The sequence below is a fragment of the Orcinus orca genome, chromosome 7 (genome assembly GCF_937001465.1).
Source record: "Orcinus orca chromosome 7, mOrcOrc1.1, whole genome shotgun sequence".
NCBI lineage: Eukaryota > Metazoa > Chordata > Mammalia > Artiodactyla > Delphinidae > Orcinus > Orcinus orca.
In genome coordinates, this window is record NC_064565.1 from 82,041,082 (window position 1) to 82,059,401 (window position 18,320).

The 18,320-nt window shown below is 42.0% G+C and overlaps 1 protein-coding gene across 10 annotated transcripts in view; it reads right to left on the reverse strand.

Annotated features, from left to right (window-relative positions):
- The window catches only part of HECW2 (HECT, C2 and WW domain containing E3 ubiquitin protein ligase 2), a 433,118-nt gene that overhangs the window by 299,922 nt on the left and 114,876 nt on the right, over nt 1–18,320 (reverse strand). The gene's annotated exons all lie outside the window — the stretch shown is intronic.

The following is an 18,320-nucleotide window of genomic DNA, read 5'->3' on the forward strand; positions in this document are numbered from 1 at the left end:
CGGACCGGGGCACGAACCCATGTCCCCTGCGTCAGCAGGCGGACTCTCAACCACTGTGCCACCAGGGAAGCCCAAACTAGACAGTCTTTAGGTTGTCTAAAATGTCTTTTACAAATATCATATGATATCGCTTATATGTGGAATCTAGAAAAAGGGTACAAGTGAACTTATCTGCAAAACAGAAATAGAGTCACAGATGTAGAAAACAAACTTACGGTTACCGGGGGTAAGGGGGAGAGGGATAAATTGGGAGATAGGGATTGACATATACACACTACTATATATAAAATAGATAATTAATAAGGACCTACTGTATAGCACAGGGAACTCTACTCAATACTTTGTAATGGCCTATATGGGAAAAGAATCTACAAAAGAGTGTGTGTGTATGTGTGTATATATATATATATATATATATATATATATATATATATATATATATAAAAAACTGATTCACTTTGCTGTACACCTGAAACTAACACAACATTGTAAATAAACTATACTCCAATAAAAATCTTTTTAATAAATAAAATGTCTTTTAGCAAGCTAATGACAGCTTACTTGCACTGTAATGTTACCATATAGAAGAAGCAATGACTTTTTTAAAGGGGAGGGGTCTGATTTGATACCAAACCAGGGCCAGATGTGAGAGGAAAAACAAAGAACTTTTATTTTCTACTGAAGCTCACTGAATGACTGTGTGTGTGTGTGTGTGTGTGTGTGTGTGTGTGTGTGTATAAATGTGAGACCAGCAGAGAAAACTCGGTAAGAAAAAAAAGAGAAAACTGGACAAAATGTATGAAGTAAAACAGTTTACAAAAATAAAACCTAAATAGCCAATAAACATATTGTGAAAACATAAATATTATTTTACATCCATCAAACTGGCAAATTAAACAGTCTAATGATACTAAGTGTTAATAGGGTGAGGAACAAGGGGAATTCCCATATACTCTGGTGGGGAGTATCATAAATATGAAGAAGTGCATATCCTGCAACATGGCAATTCCACTCCTAGGTACATCCTAGGAAAATCCTAATAGATTTTCATTTAAAAAATCCCTACCAGGATTATTTGTAATAGGAAAAAAAAAAGGAAACAAACCTAATGTCATTTATAGAAGAATAAACTGTGGCATTTTCAAACTTTAAAATATTACACAGCCATGGGAATGAATGAACTGGTTACCCACAATCAATATGTATGGGGGGAGTTGTAGAGAAATACATGTTACATATTGTAAGTATGTACTGCATAAAATTTAAAACATGCAAAACAATAACTCATTGTTTGGAACCCAAATATAGGTCTACAGTTGCATGGGAATAAGAAACAATAAATTCAAAAGAGTGGATCCCTCTGCAGGAAGAAGGTAATGTTTTATTTTTCAAGGTACTCGATAAAAATATGGGCCTTGGTCATATTATATGTTATACTGTTTGTATGTCTTACATATCCTGTAATAAAATTTTAAGATCTTGTCTTCATAAACTGGTAACCATATTCCCTTAAAAGAGAACTGATAGCAATCGACTGTAACCAGAAGTTGTATTCAAGTTACACTCATTCTGAAGTTTACTAAAAATCACATCCTTCAAAAATATCATACTGAGATTAGTACTATGGCTCAAAAGGAGCCATGTGGGTGCACTGAATAATCTTCTGCTTTCTAAATCAGTGGTCTCCAAAGTGGGGTACATTGAGCTCAAGAAGAAAATATTAGAACTTATATTTTTTTTAAAAAATCCTTCTGAATTCTAGCTTTCGTCTGTTATATAATATACAAAATAGAAACAAGCATACATTAATTTATATAATATGTGCTTGCACAGTGGTAAGTGTATGCCATTTATAAAACTTTTACTGATCAGGGTGCAAAATCAAAACTGTTCAGAAATCACTGTTTCAGATGAACATTGACTTTATTTGGTTGTTTTTTTTTTAATTAATTTTTATTGGAGTATAGTTGCTTTACAATGTTGTATTAGTTTCTACTGTACAGCAAAGTGAATCACCTATACGTACACATATATCCCCTCTTTTTTGGATTTCCTTCCCATTTAGGTCACCACAGAGCACTGAGTAGAGTTCCCTGTGCTATGCAGTAGTTTCTCATTAGTTATCTATTTTATACATAGTATCAATAGTGTATCTATGTCAATCCCCATCTCCCAATTCACCCCACACCCCCCTTTCCCCCCTTGGTGTCCATACATTTGTCCTCTACATCTGTGTCTCTATTTCTGCTTTGCAAATAAGATCATCTATAACACTTTTCTAGATACCACAAATATGCGTTAATATACGATATTTGTTTTTCTCTTTCTGACTTACTTCACTCTGTATCACAGTCTCTAGTTCCATCCACATCCCTACAAATGACCCAATTTTGTTCCTTTTTATGGCTGAGTAATATTCCATTGTATATATATATACCACATCTTCTTTATCCATTCCTCTGTTGATGAACATTTAGGTTGCTTCCATGTCCTGGCTTTTGTAAATAGTGCTTCAGTGAACATTGGGGTGCATGTGTCTTTTTGACCATTGACTTTAAAAACGACCCACCCAAGTAATCTATACCCAAACCCTGAAGTTTAAACATAGAAATTTTGGAAGAGGACTAGATTTTTAACAAAGAATTTATTCGTGAAAAATATCTTGAACCAGATGATTAAAACTGCAGCCTGAGAACTGACCATGTCTGCCAACTTTCTACAGATCAAATTTTATATCAGGCTTCAAGATAAAGGTTGATATCAATGCCAACCAGTGCAGCATCGGGTCTGGATATATTAGTGTTGAATATTGTGTTTAAAAAAAAAAGAAGGGAAAAGAAAAAGAAAGAACAGAAATCATTTGGAAAACCCACACAGGAATAGGACACAATCTAGGAAACTGAGTGCCCCTTGTTAACACAAGAGCTAAATTAACATTCTCCAACTGCTTCCAGCTATTGATATTCATTTTGCAACAGGCAGGACACATTTAGAAAATGGCACATCACCAGAAAGTGTGGGTGAGGGTGTGCAATTTTGCCTACTACAATGCAGCCAGCATCTTTCCAGAACCAACTTCAGGAGCCAGAGAAGAAAATTTGTTGCATAAACCCTTTATATTGGAGTGTATTCATTAATTTATTTATTTTTGCTGTGTTAGGTCTTCGTTTCTGTGTGAGGGCTTTCTCTAGCTGTGGCAAGCAGGGGCCACTCTTCATCGCGGTACGCGGGCCTCTCACTATTGCGGCCTCTCTTGTTGCGGCTCACAGGCTTCAGACGCGCAGGTTCAGTAGCTGTAGCGCACGGGCTTTGTTGCTCCGCGGCATGTGGGATCCTCCCAGACCAGGAGTGTAATCCTCCTACAAAATAAACTATATAAAATTGAGTAGTATCAGGACTTCCCTGGTGGCGCAGTGGTTAAGAATCCGCCTGCCAATTCAGGGGACATGGGTTCGAGCCCTGGTCTGGGAGGATCCCACATGCCGCAGAGCAGCTAAGCCCCTTCACAGCTACTGAAGCCTGCACACCTAGAGCCAGTGCTCCACAACAAGAGAAGCCACTGCAACAAGAAGCCTGTGCACCACAGTGAAGAGTAGCCCCCGATCACCACAGCTAGAGAAAGCCCACGCACAGCAACGAAGACCCAATGCAGCCAAAAATAAAATAAATTAATAAAAAAAATTGAGTATCATCTCACTATAAATAGCCATTCAAAGAAGATGCATTTTAAAATAAACCTCTTGGCCTTTAAGCTAGTGATCTTGGTTATTGCCAACTGAATTCATAATTAAAGGGATATAGTTTCACTTAATGTATAATAATCTACATATACCTCTTAATGAAAATGAGATGACTATTTATTTATATGTATCATTTATCAATTTAACAATGAGCAGACAAAGGTAAGAACGGGCACATCAGCCAGCTACCATAAAGGCTTGCCTTTGGGCAAAAGGAGAAATAGAGGTGGGTGGATACTAAAAATATCATTAAGCCATAAACTGAGGGAAATTAATATATTTACTAGGATTAGTGTGCATTTTACTCTAATAATACTGTTCTCATACCAAGCCAAAGAAAGCCTTCTCAAAATATCCTTCAAAAACATTTATTTGGATACTAACTTGGAAAATCTCACTAAGGGTGCGAGGCCTTTAGTAGTGCCAACCTACGCAGACATCTATTTTGTGACTTGTAAAGGAGCTACACATCTCTTTAAAAGGTACAAAGCTTATATAAGAAGCTAGCTATCTTGTCATATCTGAGAATGGAAAGATTTATCAAACAATTCCCACCCTGTCTCCACTCCTAACTACTTGTTTAGAATTGATTCCTACAAGGTACATTACAGGATGAAATAGGTCATTCCAGGATAGGTAAGTCTTTGATGAAAGCATTTGCTAGGATTTCTCATTTCTTCCCTCAAGTCCATGAGACAAAGCAAAGCATTCACTCTAATATCCAGGCTTTCAAAGCAGAGGCCCTTTTATTAGAGTATGTTCAATATAGAAAACATGGTCTGTACCATGCTCCCACCCCCTAGCCTCAACCCCCTAGGCCTAGGGAGAGCAGACTTAGCATTGATGGATCTCCATGGCTTAACAAAGTTCTCTGATGCACAACAGTCCACTGTGGGTCCATGGCCCCGTGGCTCTGCCTCCCAGAGAGCCTCAAAGACCAAAGTCTCTTCTCAATGGTTTTCTCTGAGAGGCTCAGAAGACCCCAGGCAACACAGCCTCTATCCACCTAATTTGGTACCCTTGATGCAGTTAAACAGTTCCTCCTTCATACCAGTGGCAAAAATGAGGGGCTGTCCAGGTTGGAGAGTGCTTAAATCTATTTACCTTTTGTGCTGGAACTCTCTCAGCAGTAAATAATGGGAGGGTAAGGGAGGAGAAGAGAAGGAAGAGGAAAGGAGAGGGGAGATGAGAGGGCAGGAGGAAAAAAGGAGGCTCACATAACTGAAAACTCTAGGGGCGGATGGTTCCTATGGCATATCTTCAGACATGGCTGGATCCAGGAGACAGCATCACAGCTGTCTCCACCTCTCACGTCTGCTTTTCAATGATCCTCATTTTCTAGTAGGGTCTTACCTTAATGTCTGCTGGCTCCAGGCTTACATCTTCCAAGCCTTACTCTTTCTAAAGAGTGCCGACTAAATTTCCAGAATGAACACTTATCAGTTCTAATTGGCCTCAGGTGGGTTATCTGCCCATCTCTGAGCCAGTCACTGTGGGCTGAGAGGTGCAAGGACTTCCGTGATTGGCCCAGCCTGGGTCATACGCCCACCCCGGCATCCTGGAGGAAGGGCAGTTTCAGAAAGCAAACCCAGGTGCTGCTACAGAAGAAGAGCATTCAGGTAAACCCACGGCTGATCTCAGAACCCTCGTCATTCTGCCCTTGGCTTCATACCCTGTCTCACATGTTCCCAACCTAGAAACCTTTGTCCTTCACCATGTCTGTCTAGCATAGGGCCGCTCAACACGTTTTCCTGACACAGGAAAACCCGTGTGGTATAGTGACTCTACAGCCAAGCAACCTGGCTTCCAATTCTGGCTCTATCACTTTAGCAAGTTGCACAATCTCTCTGTGCCTCAGTTTCCTCATCAGAAAAAAAAAAGGCAGGAGACAATAGCACATCTATCATTTATTTGTTGGGAAAAATAAGTAAGATGATACGGGCAAAACAGCTCCTGGCATAAAGTTACCTCTCAAAAAACGTTAGGTGCTAATATTCAATGATTGGTTAACATTTCACTAACATTGCCTCATTTCTGCTTATATTTGAGACATCTTATAAATGCAGTTTATAAAAAGATATCACTTAAGGACACATATAAGATAAGCAGGGGGCATGTCTGAAGAGTGCTTTCTAAGATCATATTTCCTAAATTTTCTTCTCACCATCAATGTATAAATGGGTGTGTTTCACTGCATCCTTATACCAAACTGGGTATTATTTTCTAATCCTTCTTGCAGAACCTTTATGAAAAAACTCAGTTAACAACTATCAAGTAGATGTGTTTTTAATCCACAAGACACAATAAACACCTAAAAATCTAAAAATACAATAATCAGTTTACATTTTATCCGAAGCTCTCACTGGTTTCATATTATCTAATTTGGTTACTGATAAACTCAGAAAAGAAGGAAGCATGCTTAAAATCTGAGTGCTTTAGGAAAGTGGAATTCTGAACTGAAAAAGACTGAGTTTTTCCCCCTGAAGGAAATATAAAAAAATCTCGTTAGAAATAATATCATGTCCTCAGCTCATTAAAAGCAAAAGCTAAATGGATATATGAAAAGGAGAAAATAGACCATTTTTAATGTGTGGAAGAAAGTCGTAATGAATATTTTTCCAGCAGTTCTCTAATAGCATTTTAGTCTATTTAACTCATCAAATTGCTACCACTGAAAAACATCAAACTGAATCTAAATTTCCTTATTCAAGTTAGACACTGTATAGGAAATCGTGTATGCCTTTTAAAACAAAGAAAACCCTTCTCTGCTTTCTCAGCTTTCAAGTGTTTCAGGAGGAAAATTCTAAATGGGAGGAAGAATGTATTTATCCTCAAAAATCCCCTCAAATGTCCCAGGGGATTTCATTTTCAACAGTGCCATAATTGAAAACAAAGCCTATGTATGTTATTAATTGATTTTCCTTTAATTCTTTTCAAATGCTTGTTGCCAAAAAAATCTGAATGAATGTTTCATACTCCTTTAAAGTGAAATCTGAATAAAAGTGACAGGAAGATGCTAAGCTCCCACCGCAAGCCTGGTAGTTTGGAAGGGAGGGAGGGCTGGGACCACCCCTGTCTTGCAGGAGCTGAGCACTTCACAGAGCACGCAAGTTCCACTCATAAAGAAAGTCTCCAGTGATTCAGACACTGGTCTGTGAGAAACATAAAGAAATTTAAAGAGAGACATCAGTTTCCTTGGTGACAGAAGTGTTTCCAGACAAAGGGGAGACAGAACCTAGGCTCTGAAGAGTAGTTAGATTTAGACAGGCTGAATGGGGAGGATAAAACATCCCACTACAATCCCTGTGCAACTCACAATGGCTCCTGTGAAAATGGACACATTTCCAAAGACACGTCTCCTGGTTGGTGGTATGTAATGTCATCATGTTTCCGACCGTTCAGTAATGTACAAAGATCGTATATGGCCCAGTAGCTTTGCAGTCACTGTGGTATGACTGTAAAGTTCTTTAAAGTAAGACTGAACGTTCTATTGCTTATACCCAATAACCAGAATGGGTAAAAAAGGCATGTCGAGGGGTAGTAATTATTGTTGTTGGTATTATCACTATTCATTTTAACTTTACTCTCAACAGTTGCTTTTTACCTAATCCCCATAAACATCTTCATAAAGAATTGTATCAGAAAAAAATTACGCCAGAAGTACCAGAGGAGATCCCAAGTCATACCAAAAGAAGCAACCCAGCCCTGCGATGAGAACAGGGCAGTCTAAGATACTAGAAAGCTGCCTTCACTGCCACATTCTCAATTCTTGGGAAATTCTGTACTGATTTGTATCGCCAAATAGAAACTTATTTACAACATCCTGTAAGAACAGGCAGCAGCCAAAGCTAGGGCAAAGACGACCTCTCAACTGTAGTATATAGAAGAGGGGCCATCTTATAACAAACTTGATGGTTACTGGATTTCATTCCAAGAGAAAGGTGGGGTCAGGCAACACCCCACCTTAGAGCACCTGTTGGAACCCCATTTGGTGAGAGGCAACACAATGTCTGGGCCAAAAAGAAGGGTACATAATTCAGCCTCCAATAATTGAGAATTGGCCACAATATAGTACAGCATAAACGCATTCCACTAGAATATTATTACTCAAGTGCAAAGCCACCCTCTCCTTTTCTTATGTAATGAATAAAGAAGCAACAGTGCAGATAATTGACCACTGTGAGCACATATAAATCGGTGGTAGAATAAGGAAGTGAACCTAGGGCCTTTCATATCGCTTCCAGCTCCATCTCAGCCATATGTCTTCCTCGTCTCTCTCAAAAGGAAATTGGGAGTAAAATCCCCAAAGTACCCAAAGTCCTTGGCATACTATTCACCACTCCATTACAGACAGAAAAACATAAGGAGAAAGAATTCATGCTTGCCAACAGGATTGCATGCTCTTTGACTGCAACTGCCAGTAAGTTCTCAATCTTCTGAACAGGAAATGCAACTGACATCTGGGTGGAACAGCTCTTCCTTGTGCAGGATGTCTCGAATGTCAGTAGCACAATCAAAATCAAAACTGCCCCAACACACTTCCCAGACTACCTCTGATTAAGAGTCACTTGGTTGGGCTTCCCTGGTGGCGCAGTGGTTGAGAGTCCACCTGCCGATGCAGGGGACATGGGTTCGTGCCCCGGTCCGGGAAGATCCCACATGCCGCGGAGAGGCTGGGCCCGTGAGCCATGGCCGCTGAGCCTGCGTGTCCGGAGCCTTCGCGTCCGGAGCCTGTGCTCCGCAACGGGAGAGGCCACAACAGTGAGAGGCCCGCGTACCGCAAAAAAAAAAAAAAAAAAAGTCACTTGGTCACTGAGCCATAGCTACTCATACTGTTCCATTGCCTGAGCCTCCATCCAATGCTTAACCAAGTACATTACACTGTATTAACACAGCACTCAATATTTCCAAGAGCAAACTCAGGATCTCTTCCTCCACCAGCTCCCTCTCCAAATGACCTTATTTCTATAAACAGGAACTGCCTCCAGAGCTCTGAGTTACCTCTGACTCTTCCTCCCAGTCCATATTTTCTTCTCGATCTTGCCCTGCCTTTCCATCCCCGCTATCACCCTCTTTCCTGAAGGACTAATATATTCATTCAACTCATCTCCCTGCTCCTGTGCTACCTGATCTCCTAGTCTGTCTTAACCCCAGCTCTATTTGTACATCACTCATGCTTAGAAATATTTCAAGGACTCCCTACTGTCTACTAAACTAAATACCTTGACCCAGCATTGAGACCTTTCATAACACGACCCCAAAGGTTTTTCCTGACATACCAACCATTACTCCCCCCAAAATACCTATTCTCCAATCTGTGTATTCCTTCCCAACTCATTTCCCACCTCAGCTATATGCTTTCCCTGTTTCTCCCAATGAAAGAGATGGCTCTGCCTGAAATGTCTTTCCACATTTCTAGCCAAATCAGTTTGGAGGTCCTGCTCACAAAGCTTTCCCAACTACCCCAACATAAGATTTCCTTCTCCTTCCATCCTCCCTCCCCCACACAATACTTTGTATTTTACTATCCTAACGTACTTATTCTTGTACTCAACCACTGTAGTGAGAAAAAGAAATGTTGTATTTGGATTATTGCACAGGTGACAAAAGCCTGACTTCTGTTGAGGGACCCCCTGTCTCAATCCATCAGAACTGGATGAGGCCTCCTCCAAGGTCCCAAGGGTGGAGCAGAGGATTCCAGGCTCGGGCCGCCAGCACATCCCATCTGCCAGCCACAGTGAGGGGTTCTGGGACGTGCACATTATACAAGTCTAGGCAACAGTGCTCAGTCAGAATCCAGCTCCAGGCTTTTCTTTGGGAAAGGGGAAAAGAACTGAAGAGGGAGGATGGAAAGCTGGATGGGGCAGAACTGAAAGGTGAGAGACATTATCTGACACGTGTACCACACCACGCAATACCTAGTCCTATCCCTGAAGTTTTCAGTTCCATAGGTAAAAAATATCCTTTTCTTGAGGTCCCTCACCACCATAAATTCTACCTAAATTATCCTTTCTACTGTCTGTTGGCTATGTAAGCAAAATGTCTGACCCTGAATCACGTTTCCCCTCCATGCTTAGCTCATCCAGGTCCCTGTACATTATACAGTTGTACAACGACAAATGTGCATGGTACTAATTCAATACTTTTACTCAAGAAGTGTTTTCTATATGGATTTGAGAGTAAATACTTTAATTAGAAGGAAATAAAGGATTTAATTTTAGCTCTTTGAAGTCTCTCCAGTCATCACCTTATCACCTGTAGTCAGTAGACGCTGAAAGGCTTTCATTAACAAGTTTCAGGAAGGTTTTGCATTCATAATCAAACTCTTCTGTAGAAACCCATCCCTGCTTTCAGGATTACTTAAGCACTAGTGGCATATGGTAAAGCAGGTGTTTGGCAGCAAATGTTTTTTAAAAGATCTTTTCAAGACCACAAACTGGTTTCCCACTCTAAAATTACGTAGAATACTACAATTTTAGCTTGGCTTCCCTGACCCTTTCAATAATATATTAATTTCATCCCACTGAGAAGCCACAAGCTTATTAGGTGCTGCCAAAAGAGGTGCAGTTGTGCTGGTTCTCTTCAAGGCCTAAGTAAGCTTCACAGTTGTTTTTATTTGTGCCCAAACATAAATGCTTTGGAAAAATAAACACATGTGTGCCCAGCCACACTGGGATGTTGCGGACTCACCTGCAGTGGAAATCAGGAGACCATCTCCTAACAGACATCCCAGGGTCTTGCTCCTTTTCAGGATTAACTAACTGACCCTCAGTTTCAAGTTTCAGCCCTCAGGCTTGCAAACTCAAAAACCTACATGTGGCACTCCACGGACTTGGATGCATCTTCAAAGGTGGACTTTCATAAAACAAGCTTATGGACCAATATAGAAAATCGCAATGCCAATTAGTTTGGTTTACAATAAAAGGTAACTATCTTTATTAGGTATTAGAAAACTACTGAGTATTAGGTATTAAAAAATTTAAAGTTCACCTGATCACTCTACTCTCTCCCATAGCTAAGCTCATGGGAGACAAATCATAATCATAAGATTGCTTTGGTGAGTACTGAAATCAAAGAAAACGGGACTTAGATGTCCTTACAAAATGTACCTCAGACAAGACAGCTAAGGAAACATCATTCCTATAAGAATCCAAGTCAATTGGCCACACTCCCTCCCCATGGAGAGAGCTAGCTGCACCATGACCAAGCTCCCCCTCATTCCATATGCCTTCTAACTACCTTTCCTTCAGGGCCAGCTCCATAATTTGCAGGGCTCAATCCAAAATAAAAATGTGGAGCTCCTTGTTCAAAAAGTGGGATAAAAGTGCCATTAAGATTCTAAAATATAGGGGCTTCCCTGGTGGCGCAGTGGTTGAGAGTCCGCCTGCCGATGCAGGGGACACGGGTTCGTACCCCGGTCCAGGAGGATCCCACGTGCCGCGGAGCGGCTGGGCCCGTGAGCCATGGCCGCTGAGCCTGCGCGTCTGGAGCCTGTGCTCCGCAACGGGAGAGGCCACAACAGTGAGAGGCCCGCGTGCCACAAAATTCTAAAATATAAAATTTTTTCTTTCTTCCAGCCTTCTCTTTCTTCTCTCTCTCTCCCCCCACTCCCCTCAACCTGTCGAGGTGTTTTTCTTAATTTGGCACTTAATATCCACTCCCTGGAGTACAGAGATACTCACTGGGCCAGTACAGACCCTCACAGGCACCCAAGGGCCCTGTCCCATAACTTGGCATACGTGTGCAACCCACCAGCTAGCAGGTTCCCTCTGCCACCAGCTCCCTCCCTGGCTGGACTGACAGGGTCTGGGGCAGGGGCAGTGAAGTCAAGCAGGCATCTCCCCTTGCAATGTGGCATGCGCCGAACCCACAGTGGACAGGGCATCCCAAAGATCTGCAACCCCCAAGTCGGGGCACACTCAGTACCTGAATTAGGAGTGGGCGAGGGGCTCACTCCACTGAGTGACCTGCTGAAAGCACTGCGGTGCTGTCAGCCCAGGGTGGGAATGACCACCACCGTGCCTCGTACCAAGACACCACAGGGTGTGCTTATTGGACCCTGACGCTCCCTGCACCCAGACTCCCAGGCCGGATAGTGGTTGTTTGATGGTCGAGACGGGAGCAGCCCAGGCCGGACAAGGGTACAGGAGGTGAGGGAGCAGCCTGCCAAGTACCTGTCCCAGGGAGGCTGGGCTCCATGCTCCTGGACATGCTCCACTGTCCCACTGGACTCACCTTCATAAACTACAAATTCAAAGGTAAAATTATCAAGAATTTCAAGAGAGCAACTACAAAGCACCTTACCTCAAGGATGGAGCCCTTCTCGTGGGACCCCCCCCCCCTTGTGTGACTGAACTAGCCGTACACCCATAAAGCCAGCCTGCTTCTCTTGCTTTTTGTTTTCTTCTAAATGTCACTGGGTATGCCACAGCTCCAACAAGCAACAGTCCCGTTTTGCCTATAGCTATAACTTAATAACTTACCTCAAGAAAATAAAGGTTCCTCTTTAATTAACCAATTATTTTTAGACTGGGATTCTAAAGGCTAAGCAACTTCCACAATGTGTATTGATTTCATAATCAAACTAAAAGAAGCATTCCTGTTTTCCTCATTCCCAAGCCCTACTACCCAAACACTGACAACATCGACAGTTGACCAAGCATAGCAATAACCACAGACTGAAACCTGCTTCAAGGATGCATTTATCTCCATTCATTTATTTATTCAATAGATTTAACAAGTCTTATGTGCCTACATGCCAGGCATTATGCTCTATGTTACAAAATTCAAGAATTACACAGTCCCCTGAAGAGTGTGCATTGAAACGGGGAAGATAGACACAGAAATGGAAAATTTAGTTTGGTAAGTGCTATGGAACCATTTGCCATAGAAGCACAAAAGAAAAGCATTCAACCCAGCCTAGTGGGGTGGGGTAAAGGTTTTCCAGACCTTTTCCATCAAGTAGTGGGAACATTTTCCCCAAGAAAACTGATAGCACCTTGGAGTTACATGTTCCTTTTCCTACAGACTTTCAGAATCTATCATATGAGAACACACCACCTCCTCTGAAAGTACCAAGTAGCCTTGCCAAAAAAAAAAAAAATCAACCTGGATCTATTCAAGCCTCCAGAACCAACTACCAATTTACAAGAAATACGGGGGACAGAGGGCCATATTAAACTAACCATGAGGAATGCAGTCAGCAAAATCCAGACTGTGAGAAACTCTAATAGGACAAATATCTTGATTCCTTCCAAAATTAAACTACAAGAAAAAAATAGGTGGAAGAGGGCTACCCTGGTGGTGCAGTAGTTAAGAATCCACTTGCCAACACAGGGGACACGGGTTCGAGCCCTGGTCTGGGAAGATCCTGCATGCCGCAGAGCAACTAAGCCCATGCGCCACAACTACTGAGCCTGTGCTCTGAGCCACAACTACTGAGCCCATGCGCCACAACTACTGAGGCCGTGCGCCACAACTACTGAAGCCCACGCGCCTAGAGGCTGTGGTCCGCAACAAGAGAAGCCACTGCAGTGAGAAGCCCGTGCACCACAACGAAAAGTGGCCCCTGCTCGCCCCAACTAGAGAAACACCGCGCACAGCAGCAAAGACCCAATGCAGCTATAAATAAATAAATAAATTTATTAAAAAAAAATAGGTGGAAGAGCACTCATTAGATTAAAAGGGACTTAAAGGACATATCCACCAACTGCAATACGTGGGCCTTGTGTGGAAGTTTTTGAATCCTTATGGGGGAAAGATATTATAACATTTTTGAGACCAAGATATTTATGAAATTAAGGATCTGTTCATTTTCTAGATGTGATCATAGCATTGTAGTTACAGTTAAAGAGGCAGAAAAGCATAATGGTTAAGGGTCCAAGCTTTGGGATCATACTTCCTGGTTTCAGACATCTCTTCTGAGACTGGGCAACAAAACTTTGAGTAAGATCCAATGGCTGCATGTTCTCATCTCTAACACAGGAAATAATAATGGCAGTTGTTTCATTAAGTTGTTGGAGGATTATGAGATGTAACAATACCATGAAAAAGCATTTGATACAGTGCCTGGTTCACAGTAACCATCTATTCCATTTTTATTACTACTGAGGTGATGAGGAACCTTTTTAACACCTTGCTATTGACCACACTCAGCTCAGTTACTCTGGACTAGATTACTCCTTTTGCCCAACCAGATGCCTGCAGGACATCACCTAATGGGAGCTCACCATTCCCATCCACCATCCTCCCTATTCTGTTCCTCTGCTCCCAGCTGCCAAATTCACAGATCCCGATTCCTTTCCTTTACCGCCCCATGAAAAGTATAGTCTCAAGAATCAAGGATTCTCCTAAAAAGGGTGCTGGTTCATCTCCTCAGCTAAATCTCTTTGAGTAAACCTTTTCCAATTCATACGTTCGTGCCCTAATTTGCCCCAGCAGGACCCAGGCCCTGCCCTTCCAATCCTGGCCATAGCAAACCCATGCTTCTGCTTCCACTCCAGGCTTGTGTTGTATGTCCTGGGATCCAACAAACAATTTCACTGTTTGCTGCCTCTCACTGCCTTCAGGCTACAGAACCACATTTCGAGTCTGAAATTTTTCACCGTCTGCTGCCATCTTGACCTTTTCTCCACTTCAGGGTAGAGAAGGGCAAGGCTCCTTGTAAATCCTTAAGATCAGTGCTGCCTTCCTGATTTCACCAAGGCTTCTTACTTGGTGCTTTGCACATGTAGGCACTACAAAAATCCCTCCTGGTTTTTTTTATAATACTTAGAAGCAAGGAGTAAAGCTGGTTTACATGTCAGGATCTGGAGAAAACAGTATACAAAGACTGACTTCAGGAAACTAGTGTAGAGAAAGTGATAGCATTCGAAAACCTTCTGCCATCCCAAAAGGAAAAAAAAATTCTAATTATTCCTCCCTTCTTAAGAATAGACCTGGGCTGTCTGTCATAGTTCTGCTACTAATTAGATGTACAGGATTCCAGGTAGATGATTTAACCTCTCTAGGCCCCCAGCTTCTTCATCTGTAACATGAGGATGCTGGATTATAGGATCTCTGAAAACTCCTCCAGCTCTAAAGGTATGATTTTAAACATTAGAAATAAAACTCCCAGATGCAGATGTCCATCCTGTGTCTAAAGCAGGTGAACCCATAGTCACTGACACTATTTTCACAATAACCATTAACCAACACTGCCTCATGACTACTAAACTGAATACTAAAATGACGGCTAATGCCATTATAAATTTAATAATAGTATAATATGTATCAGTTGCCTTAAGTTGCATGTGCAAGAGTTATACGGTACTAGTCTAACATCTTGTGAAATAAGTCATAATGTTAATCTTAATAACTTATTGGCACAGAGTCCAGCATATTTTCAAATGCTACATGGTAAACAGTCCAATATCTGCTGAGTTCATTCATTTAATTAGGAATTCTGCCCTAGATGATGCTTTGTTCAGGCTTTCGAGACTGCAGCACGCTAAAGTGAGATTGCCCTGGCTGAGCTAGAATAATCCTTCAGTTCCTTTTCCTTGCTCCCCTCTTTGTTCTCTGGAATTTAGGTATAAAATTGAGTTATCAACCACTTTTGTTCAAGGCTGACCCACCTTAAACGACCATCTTGGAATGCAGCCAAGGCTATAAAAATACATCTAGAGACAGAAGTGTTTCCAGGAAACTGAAAAAGACTGACATAAACGTTTGTAAATAAAATCACAGACTCACAGCTTGCACAAAAGTAGGACTTCAGCTCAGCATCCGGCAAGCTGGAACCTGTTTGGGCCTACATTTTTACCTGTCCTGGAAACTCCATTACAATGAATCTAATGGCCACGGTACATAAGGACAAGTGTTTGTTAGGCACCCTAGCAAAAAGTTGCCCCAACTGTATTACAGGCAAAAGGGTGGCCTCAAAAGAAAATCAACCTAATCCTGTCCTCAGCCCACTTCACTGGCTATGGAAACACTATATTAGAAAGAAGGGGACAGCTGTAACTTAGAGAAGCAGCATTTTAGTGATGGGGATCAAATCATCATTTCAGTCTTTCCTAAAGTTCTAGGCATTGTGCTGCTGAACGACACATAGAGGAAAGGAGATCTAGACACTTGGGTTCAAGAGCCAGCCAAGCACTAAAAGGAGGATCAAAGTTGATCAAGTCACTGCCCCTCTCTGGGCCTCAATTTCTTCATCACTGAAACAAGACTGGACCACCCAATCTCTAAGGTCCATTTGGAATTCAACATCTATGAATCAATGACATTTATTCAAATATCTGGGTTGTCATTTCAACCCATTTCACCCATCATACATAGAAAACAACCATCCTCTTTTACCTTCACTCCAACCTCTATAATGTGGTTGAAATGCCAACACGTTTACAGTAGACTCTGCACCACCCCTCTGTGGGGCTCAACCACTGCCCCACTCTCACTTCCCAAATGTCCCAGTTTTATCCTGTTTCAGGGCATGTTAACACATCTGACTTCTTTCAAAACCAGAACTCCTTCCTTCTTCAGGCCTGTTTTCATGAACTGACACACTATAAATAAAGCGTGTCAAGGACAATGGTCAATATCCAGATTCCCCACAGGCCTGTCCATTTTCAATCCAGTCCTGACAGAGTCAGGTTACCTCAGTTATCTCCTAGCCACCTGCTTTTGTAAATGAAGTTTCACTGATACACAGCTGCACGCATTCGTCTACATACCGTTTACGGCCGCTTTCTCACTACAACAGCAGAGTTAATTAATTGCAGAAGACACAATATGGCCAACAAAGCCTAAAATATTTACTACCTAGCCCTTTACAGAAGTCTGCTGACCCCTGCCCTAAATGGATGCATGGCAAGCCTAGCACTAAGCTGCTCTTCCAAAGATCCTCTGGATAAAGGCAGTACTGAAGGAAGGATAACATTCACTGAGGGTCTCCTACATGCTGGGTACCACACTAGCTTTCTACCTACTTTTTGCCTAAGCAGTGATACAGACTTGATACCACTAGACTGTACACTCCTCCAGGACAGAAAGCGAGATTCTCTTTATAACCTCAGCTCCTAAAAAACTGGCTGTACACAGAAGACACTCAATATGTATCTGTTGAGCTGAATTACAGGTTATCTTATTTAAGGTCACACAATAACCTACAAGGAAACTGAAGGTCAGGTAAATGGCAGGACAAGGTGTGAGCCCAGGTTGGTCTGACTCTCTCCAATATTCTATAAGACTTGAAGCAAGTCAGCAGTCTTCCTGGGAACTGAGTTATTGTCACCACCACCTGATAACATGGAGCTGCTCTTGGCTTCCCAAATTTCTGTTCCACACAACTCTATCCCCAGCGGTCGCATGTAACTACCACTCTCTGAGCACCTACTACGCACCAAGCGCTAGTCTACGTTTTTTGTATGTATTGATGCCTTAACTCTTCACAGCCCCATGAGTGGTACCACTGATTGTCCCATTTTATAGATGGCAAAACTGAGGCCCAAAGGATTTAAGTAACTCATCTAAGGTCACATAGCTAGTAGGGGGTAGAGCCAGGATTTAAATCCAAGATATCAGACTCCAGAGCACGTACCCTTAACCACCACCCTAAACCATCTCACTTTTACCATAAGATTTTTCGACAACTCAGCCCAAGACATACATCCTCCATAAAGACTTTTAAATGAGAACAAACATTTCATTCCATATCTCCCCTTTACCCACCATATCATTTATTTATACTAAATGTCATTATACTAAAATGCATTCATGTGCTTTTTTTATCTTCCCTTTTATGCCACAAGCTCCTTTAAGGTAAAGACCATTTCTAAGGAGTTATAAGCCCAAATGTTTAAATAATAACAAACAGGGACTTCCCTGGTGGCACAGTGGTTAAGAATCCGCCTGCCAATGCAGGGGACACGGGTTCAAGCCCTGGTCCAGGAAGATCCCACATGCCGCAGAGCAGCTAAGCCCATGCGCTACAACTACTGAAGTCTGCACGCCTAGAGCCTGTGCTCTGCAACAAGAGAAGCCACTGCAATGAGAAGCCTGTGCACCGCAACAAAGACTAGCCCTTGCTCACTGCAACTAGAGAAAGACCACTGCAACTAGAGAAGGACCACCAAGGCAGCAATGAAGACCCAATGCAGCCAAAAATAAAGATAAATAAATAAGTAAATAAGTTAAAAAAATAATAATAATGTTATAAAAAAAAAAAAATCCACCTGCCAATGCAGGGGACACAGATTCAAGCCCTGGTCCAGGAAGATCCCACATGCCGTGGAGCAACTGAGTTCGTGAGCCACAACTACTGAGACTGTGCTGTAGAGCCTGCAAGCCACAACTACTGAGCCCGTGTGCCACAATTACGGAAGCCCGTGCATCTAGAAACCCATGCTCTGCAACAAAAGAAGCCACCGCAATGAGAAGCCTGCCCACTGCAACGGAGAGTAGCCCCCACTCACCGCAACTAGCGAAAGCCCACGCCCAGCAACAAAGACCCAACGCAGCCAAAAATAAAAAATATAAATAAATAAATTTATTTTTAAAAATAATAATAATAATAACAAACATCTTCCATTTGGCATT